Source organism: Choristoneura fumiferana, unplaced genomic scaffold (genome assembly GCF_025370935.1).
Source record: "Choristoneura fumiferana unplaced genomic scaffold, NRCan_CFum_1 Sck3bRy_12;HRSCAF=142_pilon, whole genome shotgun sequence".
Taxonomy (NCBI): domain Eukaryota; kingdom Metazoa; phylum Arthropoda; class Insecta; order Lepidoptera; family Tortricidae; genus Choristoneura; species Choristoneura fumiferana.
Window position 1 is genome coordinate 82705 of NW_027412811.1, and position 8582 is coordinate 91286.

The following is an 8582-nucleotide window of genomic DNA, read 5'->3' on the forward strand; positions in this document are numbered from 1 at the left end:
TCTCGATCGCGTTCGCGTTAAAATCTCAATTTGTATAGAAACACGAACATCGCAAACGTTCCGCTAGAGGCGCTGTTCGTGTTTCCATATAAATTGAGATTTTAACGCGAACGCGATCGAGACGTATTTTGTAACCGAAAACTTACACTAGGGGTACAGTAGAGACGCGGCCAGTGTTCTAGGGTCAATGCTTGTGGCAGAAAATCTAGACGATGACTTTACTTTGTAGTTATCGAACAGTCTGTACTCATAATGAAGTACACGCTTGAATAAACTAAACAAATGAATTATGTTTATTAACTTTTCATAATATAAGTGCCACTAATATTATAAATGCGCAAGTTTGAAGTCTGTTTACTTGTTATCTTATCACGTCTAAACCACTGAACCGATTTAGATGAAATTCGGTATATAGATATTGTGATCTTCGGGGATGGCCAAAGGATAGTTTTTGCCCCGTACAATTGCATAGTTCACGTGGGATAGCCTTAAACGAATTCTGCGCGGACGGAGTCACGGGCAACAGCTAGTTTTCCATAAAAGCTAAGTTTTCTTCTTCAGTGCCCTTAGTGTAAGTTTTTGGTTACAAAATATGTCTCGATCGCGTTCGCGTTAAAATCTCAATTTGTATGAAAACACGAACATCGCAAACGTTCCGCCAGAGGCGCTGTTCAAACCATCGCTCAAATAATTTGCAATCTCGAGGTAAACCTCAGACGCTCACAAATAGACGAAATGCGCAGTTCAAATATAAACGAGCTTCGCACCTGCAATCCGTAGACATCAGGTTCACACTAACCATTTAGCTGCTGCTGGCGCGAATTATGTCGTCTTAAGAAACCATATTGAATGCGGTTGGAAGGGACCCTAGAAGCGTGGTAGCCCTATTGCGCTGGCCGCCGCCCAAAATGACACCGCTCTGTGGAATGTGCTGTTTATATCGACTTCTGCCGGTTATTCTGATATTACACGTTGAAATGTTAATGGTGATGTCGAAATAAGAGGTCGCTCTTTGTTACGACGGCCATGTTTGCCGGGATTGGTTGTGACGCCAGTGAGTATTCACCCTTAAACTATTTTATTACCAATCGGTGACAAAGATTGCACGTTACGCTACTGTGCCCATATTAAGGAAACTCTTACAAGTTATAAGGGAGTGCGAAGTATATTTACTTAGAAAAAATAACTAATCGCATTCACGTTTAATTTATTTCGCAGATAATTAAGTGGCAGAAGATTTGAAACAAAGGAAACTATGATCCAAGTTTGCAGTGTCCTTACATGAGCCTATTTATGTATAAAACTAAACAAGGAAATAAGGTAAACGTACGAGTGCTCGTCACTGTCCCAATAGTTGACATCTTTAATCTTATGTCATTTCATTAGCAATAGAGATGGCAGGAGGGTGTCGTTAGCGTGCTGAGCATTCGAACGTTTACCTTATGAATCATATTATTATATAAACTATTGTTATTTTATGCTGGTGGGTTTTGCTGAGCCAGTCGGAGACACGCATTTAGTTAAAACTAAAAAATTTGAAAAAATTCACTATGATATATCATATTTACAGGGAAAATTATAGCGGCTAAGATTGCCTGAAAATTATTGTAGTAGTTAAGAGTAAATAGCAGCCTAAGGTACAAAATATACCTAAACTTGGAAGATTCCGTACACAATACGAAATCTTTAGAAAAATATTATTTGATTTTTTCGTAATGCAATGTATTTCGCAAATACTTTCATTAATATTTACTTTATACTTGTTTATTTTGTGTTTATGTAATTTGCGAAATGCGAATAAACGTTTTCTATTTATTTCTTTTTTTTATTTAATGGCTACTGAAAACCTATCCTGGGCGTGTCCTACACGTGCTTCGCCGGTTTTTTACTTTTTAGGCACGGAACCCTGAAATGTTGAGCATGATAATAAAATTCCCGATTTATTCGCCAGACTAACGTCAATATTAGTAAAGAATGTGTGTACAAGCGGAGATCACTCAGGCCGACAGCTGAGACCTAGCAGAGTATCACGAACGGTATAAGTTTTAAAACCAGCAAGGCTACTACGAAACTCGTAACTCGAAGTTCGTGTCGTGCGGTCCCTCTCACTCTCGGATCAAACAGTGTAAGTGTCAGAGGGACCGCATGACACGAACTTCGAGTTTCGAGTTTCGGAGTAGCCCAGCAGGTGTTTGCGCGGGAAGTACCGCGTCAACACAAGTCGGATAACCTGATTACATCAATCAATCGACGTGTTTAAAGCGCAGTATACACCCCACCACACTCCTTCGATCAATCTCTGCAATATTTTGTCGGCAGGCTAGTCGGCGAAATCAGTCATTGCAAGTCGGAAAACTTTGTCGTCGACATGCCGCCGGGCAACACTCGCATGCGCATATTGCCAACATGATTCGTTTCACCAAATCTTTCATTTGGCCAAATGCATTTTATTCTAAAACTGTGGTTCTTTTTCAAGACCATAGGTTAGGTTAGGCTAGTTTTGTAAAAATGCTAAAAAAAATTAAAAAGAAGAAAGAAAGAAAAAAAAAAGTTGTGGTGTTGGCATACCAAGAACGAAAATACTACTAATTATATGTCGTGTCGTGGTGTTTCTTATTTTAAAACTAAATTAATTAAAGTTATAGCGATAAGGAAGATATTATTTTTAAATTAAAAAGGTACAATTGAAGTTATACTAAACTATCCTAAAAATATTTACTATATATACAGTTCCCCCAAGTCTTGTCCCTGAGGAAGATTATATTAGAAGATGTTTTTAATAGTTGAACAGTATTAATAATAAATTACATATTTCCTAAATCTCTTCTTATTTAAAATGGGGCTACGGTTGGGGTAATATATGTAATGTAAATATTGAATTTAGAACTTTTAAACGTACATTACATACATGTGCCTATACTTTAATTTTTCATACCGACACAATTATACTGAGTGCTCACACACAAAAAACAGTGTCATTGGATTGGAATATCAAACAGTTACTGTAAAGCTTCTTAAATAGTAGATTTTTTTTACGCAACAAATTTTTTTAAATGAAAAATACGCTTTCGTAAAATATTCCAAAAACTTGTCAGTGGCCTTTTGTTGACTGATATTTTTAATTTATTTTTTTGCTGTATTTACGCCTATCATTTTCAAAAATATTTAGAATAAAATTTTGCGAATAAAATGCATTAGGTCATATGAAACATTTGTAAAAAAATGTTATGGTTAGACATTAGTGAACATAGCACGGTCAAATGATATGGCAGTCATTTAAAAGGGTCTTTGCATTTAAATTGCCGTAAACTGGAAAACCTTTTGGGTACATCGGGCGTCCTAGACCTAGAAACTTGAAAGATGTGAAGGTGAAATCTTATTTTTTTTTATATCTATATCTGGCATAGACAGACTGGCACGGTTATTAAAAGTGAAGAAACACTTGAATGAACTCAATTAATATTAATTGGACATCTAGCTATGACTGCCCACTATTACAGAGGATAACAGCGTCTTGCTCCACATTTGAGTCTGACTTTTATTAAAATCATCATTTATTCTCTATTTTTTGGTAAACAAATAGTTTTCGATGTCGGAACCCCACATTCCGACCCACTTACATCGATGTCACAATTCGGCTCCGCCCTGGATGCCGCGCATACTCGAAGGCCACGGGACATCAAGATGTCGCGGCACACATGGAACACAGCGGCCACAAGGGAATACTTTGGCGCCAATAATATTTTATACACTGGCTGGTGCCTATACTGAGGCTGCATTTATACCAGAGATGTGCGAGAATGTGGTGCGAGGAATGTGTTTCCCATGAATCAATGGAAATGCTTAATTTATCTAGCTTTAGTGGAAACAGCTGAGCGGAGCGAGGATAGGGAAATAAACCGTTGTTTATGGTTCCTGAGAAATACATTTCTCGCAACGTATCCATGCATATCTCTGGTGGAAACACAGCCTTAGGATAGGTATTAACTAGAGATAATAGCCGTGGTGGCCTAGTGGTTTGACCTATCGCCTCTCAAGCAGGGGGTCGTGGGTTCAAACCCAGCTCGCACCTCTGAGTTTTTCAAAATTCATGTGCGGAATTACATTTGAAATTTACCACGAGCTATGCGGTGAAGGAAAACATCGTGAGGAAACCTGCACATACCTGCGAAGCAATTCAATGGCGCGTGTGAAGTTCCCAATCCGCACTGAGCCCGAGTGGAAACTATGGCCTAAGCCCTCTTGTTCTGAGAGGAGGCCTGTGCCCAGCAGTGGGACATATATAGGCTGGGATGATGAGAGATAATAATATTTCGATGAACGTGCTTTCAATATTACGGATGATGTTTTAAGTGCTCGTGCCTCTAAAAAAAAACCAGAACTCGTATAGGTTTGCTTTGTTATCCGTCTGTCTGTCCGTCAGTCAGACCCTTTTTCTCAGAAACATGTGGAGGTATGAAGCTGAAATTTGCTACGCCTTGAAGCAGTGAAAAAAAAACAAAATCTGAAATCATCGCCATCAAAAGATACAGACATTAAAAAAGGTATTTTCATGCCAATTGCCTTAATCAAAGAACCTATGGAGTAATCAGTAACTTTCGTATTATTTTATTTGCTATCGAGTGATTAAATAAAAATGAGATAAATGTTAACTAACAAGACATGAAATTTTTCTAATTTGATCGCGTTGCACAATATTTTTCCACGACAGCGTACTGCGGTGTAGATGCACCCTTATGTGTGCGAAGTCACGGGTGATAGCTTGTGATAACGATAACATGACGTTGAGCGTACCATCAGCCACATGTGGTCTACCACCCTAAAGTTGATAATTGTTTGCATGTCATAGAACTTAACAATAATGCCAATTGACATGTCTGTCAACTTGAAAGTTCCATTTTAGCGACATATTCGGATTACTAATGTATGGTCAAATAACTTTTCCCAAAGTATCACATCCCAAAATATTTTACTCAAATTATCATTTGGCAGAAATCATTTTGTTAACTTAACGCAATTTTACAGTAAGTAAGTATTTTTTTTGGCAAATTATTGCTTCTTAAATCTGTCTATGTCAAATGTATCGTTTGGCATAAAATACTCTTCCCAAAATATTGCATCACATAATAACCTACCAATCAATCAATCAATCATTTATTTATTTCTGAGAATATGGTACAATATAAGTTAGTAAAAAGTGTTAGTTCAGCATATTCTGCCGTCATCGGCGTAGAAATATTTTACAGTTAATATAATTTTAGAATAAATAAATAAAAAAACATTATTAATAATAAAAACAGAAAGAAAGAAGAGAGGAAAAAAAAATACATTATTTTGTTTATCTATAAAATAAAATACAATTTGCCTAAATTAATTGTTACTTATTTAAAAATTCATCAACTGAATAAAAGCACTTATCAAGCAACCACTTAAACATTCTCTTTTCAAATTGGTGTGTTTGTACCATCTTAAAATCCTCAGGTATTCTGTTATACAACTTTATAGCCATGCAGTATACGTTCATGCCAAACAATTTTAAGTTTTTTCTAGGCTGATGCAATTTTAGCGGTCTCCTGCTAGGTCTGTTAATTTTATTAATTATCTGGTCATGCAGTGGAAAAAACTGTGGGTACTTTTTGACAAATTTAGTTATTTCAAATATGAAAAGACATGGCAATGGGAGAATGTTAAGTTCCTGAAATATTGGTTTACAATGTGCAAGATATTGGGCTCCATATACAGCTCTAATACATTTTTTTTGTGTTACAAATGCTCTTTGGGCATCCGCACTGTTACCCCAAATGATAAGCCCATATCGTAGTATGGAAGAGACATACCCATGATATGCAGATAACGTAGCTTCTCTTGAAGCTACGGACCTTAGGCGTCGTAATGCAAACACGAATCTGTCTAGTTTAGAACATACATTTTCAATATGCGCCCTCCAATTGAGATGTTCGTCAAGGGTAACACCAAGGAAAGTGGCCGTGTCCACAAGCTGAACGGGAGAATTATTAATATGGACATTAATATTTATCCGGGCAGCATTACGAGTTTGGAACAAGATCATTTTAGTTTTTTCAAAATTTAGTTTTAGCTTATTATTTTCCAGCCATTCTATGGCCTTATGTAGCTCATTCGTAGCTTCAAATTCTAGGTCACATTTATGTTCACTCCTAATAATTAGCGTAGCATCATCCGCAAACAAAATACATGAATGCTTAAGAACTTTTGGCATGTCATTGATATATGCCAAAAATAAGAGGGGACCCAAAACGCTACCTTGTGGTACGCCATAAATATTAGTTTGCGTTGAAGATGTATACGTGTTTTTCTTATTGTTAACTATCTTTGTAAGCTCTGTATACTGTTTTCGCCCAGTCAAGTAACTTTTTATCCACTCATTAGCTTTTCCTCTAATCCCATATCTTTCTAATTTCGAGAGTAAAATATTATGAGAAACACAATCAAAAGCTTTACTCATATCTAAGAGAATTGCTAACACGGACTGTTTATTGTTGAGTGATTCAGTAATATATTTAATCAGGGAGAAACAAGCAAGAGATGTCGAGCTATCTTTTCTAAAACCATATTGGTTCGGATGTATAACATTTGTTTTATCAAAGAAGCCATTAATTTGACTATACATAGCTTTTTCGAATATCTTCGAAAGTATAGGTATCAATGCGATAGGGCGGTAGTTATTAATTATACTTGGGTCACCCTTTTTGAAGAGTGGTTTAACAATTGTCAGCTTTAATCGATCAGGAAAGCAGCCCTGTTCAAATGACAAATTGACCAGATAACTGAGAGGTGCTGCAATTTGAGGTGCGCACTGTTTTATTATTTTGGTCGGAAGTTGGTCGTAACCAGTTGATTTAGTGTCTTTTAAGGACTTTATTATTTTCACAATATCAGACGGATCTAAAGGTGAGAGAAAGATGCTACCCACGTACTGATCCTATGTGTGCATTTTGATTGTTACTATCATTTTTCACTTGTGATTGATTGATATTAATAAAGAAATCGTTAAATAGTTCACAAATTTTCGTGGGCGTGTCAAAAGTTTTGCCATTGTTTTTTATGTTATTAATTTCTGATTTGTTAAAGTTATTCGAATTAATATTATTTTTTATTACATCCCACACCGCTTTCCCCTTGTGTCTTGAGTTTTCTATATAAACATTATTATTTAGTTGTTGTGATTTAAGTATACACTTTTTTAAAACCTTCGAATATGCTATATACTTTTGTTTATTATGTTTCTTGTTCCTATTTTCTTTGTGATATTTGAAATATAAATCTCTTTTTTTATACAAGATTTTCTTAAACCCTTCGTAATCCACTTATTTTTTATGGGTTTTTGTTTCACCTGAACATTTATAATAGGAAAACATAGGTCAAACAATAAAATGATTAGGTCATGAAACGCTTCGAATGCGAGATTGCAATCTACTTCTTTATACACTTGACTGAAAGTTAAGCAGGACAAATGCTTACAGAACTTGTCTATATTTTGTTGACAATAATCTCTTCTTTTCTCAGTATAGGTTTTTACTGGTTTTTTATATTTATGGCATTGTGGGATCTGAAATGATATAGACTGCCCAGTATCATGGTCAGATAAGGCTAGGCTATGGATGCTGCATGTTACGTTAGGTACATCCAAATTTGTAGCTATCAAGTCAATACAAGACTTTTTTCTAGTAGGTGAATTTACGTGAATTGTCAAGCCAAAGTTCAAAAGCAGAGATTTTAGTTCTTTAGTTTGATGTTATTCTTTAATATGTCGATGTTCCAATCCCCGCAAACGATTATTCTTTTATTCTTTTTGTATGTCAACTTGTGGAATAAGGCTTTAGCTTATGAATGAATAACTCAGTTTTACAATTAGGTATCTATAGACACATATTATTATTAAGTTGTAATTGATCAATTCAACTCCACAGCATTCAAAAGTATGGGGAACACAATTCGCTAGTAATTTTGAGCGGTTTATATTCCAATCCATGCCTTATCAGTATGCACGTGCCACCTCGCCGGTGGTGTTTCCTTGAAAAGCATGCAGCCAGGTTATAACCCGACATTTTTAATTGCATTCAGACCCAAGTTTTCATAAATGTTTCACTAAGACATATACAGTCTATTTCACCAATCTGTTTAGAGAGCTCAGAGATAGTTATTTCGAACAGTTCATTTTTTATTAAGTATCCAATGTTCTGGTGAAACAGTTGCAGATTCTGGACACGCATTGCATTAGACTCATTCTTCACGAAAAAGCTCATCATGGGTCACATTATCAGAATTATTATCGGTATTATAATCATCACAATTATTATTATCACCACAATTATCGTCATCAAAATTATCACTAGCATTATTATTAGTATCATTGTTATCACACACATTCTGAGTCAAAGTCTTAATATTATTCGAGTTATAGTCGATCTGCAACATAATATTTTTGAGGCACTCAAATACCGCTCGAATACCAAATTTGTTTATCCTGCCAGAGTCGTATGAGAACATATCCAAAGTTAGGTCTCGGTTGGTGTCAAATAGATACGCGTAATTATTTTTTT

At 35.8% G+C, this 8582-nt stretch overlaps 1 pseudogene; it reads right to left on the reverse strand.

The window, feature by feature from the left end:
• Positions 1 to 7571: 7571 nt before the first annotated feature.
• The window catches only part of LOC141445000 (brachyurin-like), a 6977-nt pseudogene continuing 5966 nt past the window's right edge, over positions 7572 to 8582 (reverse strand).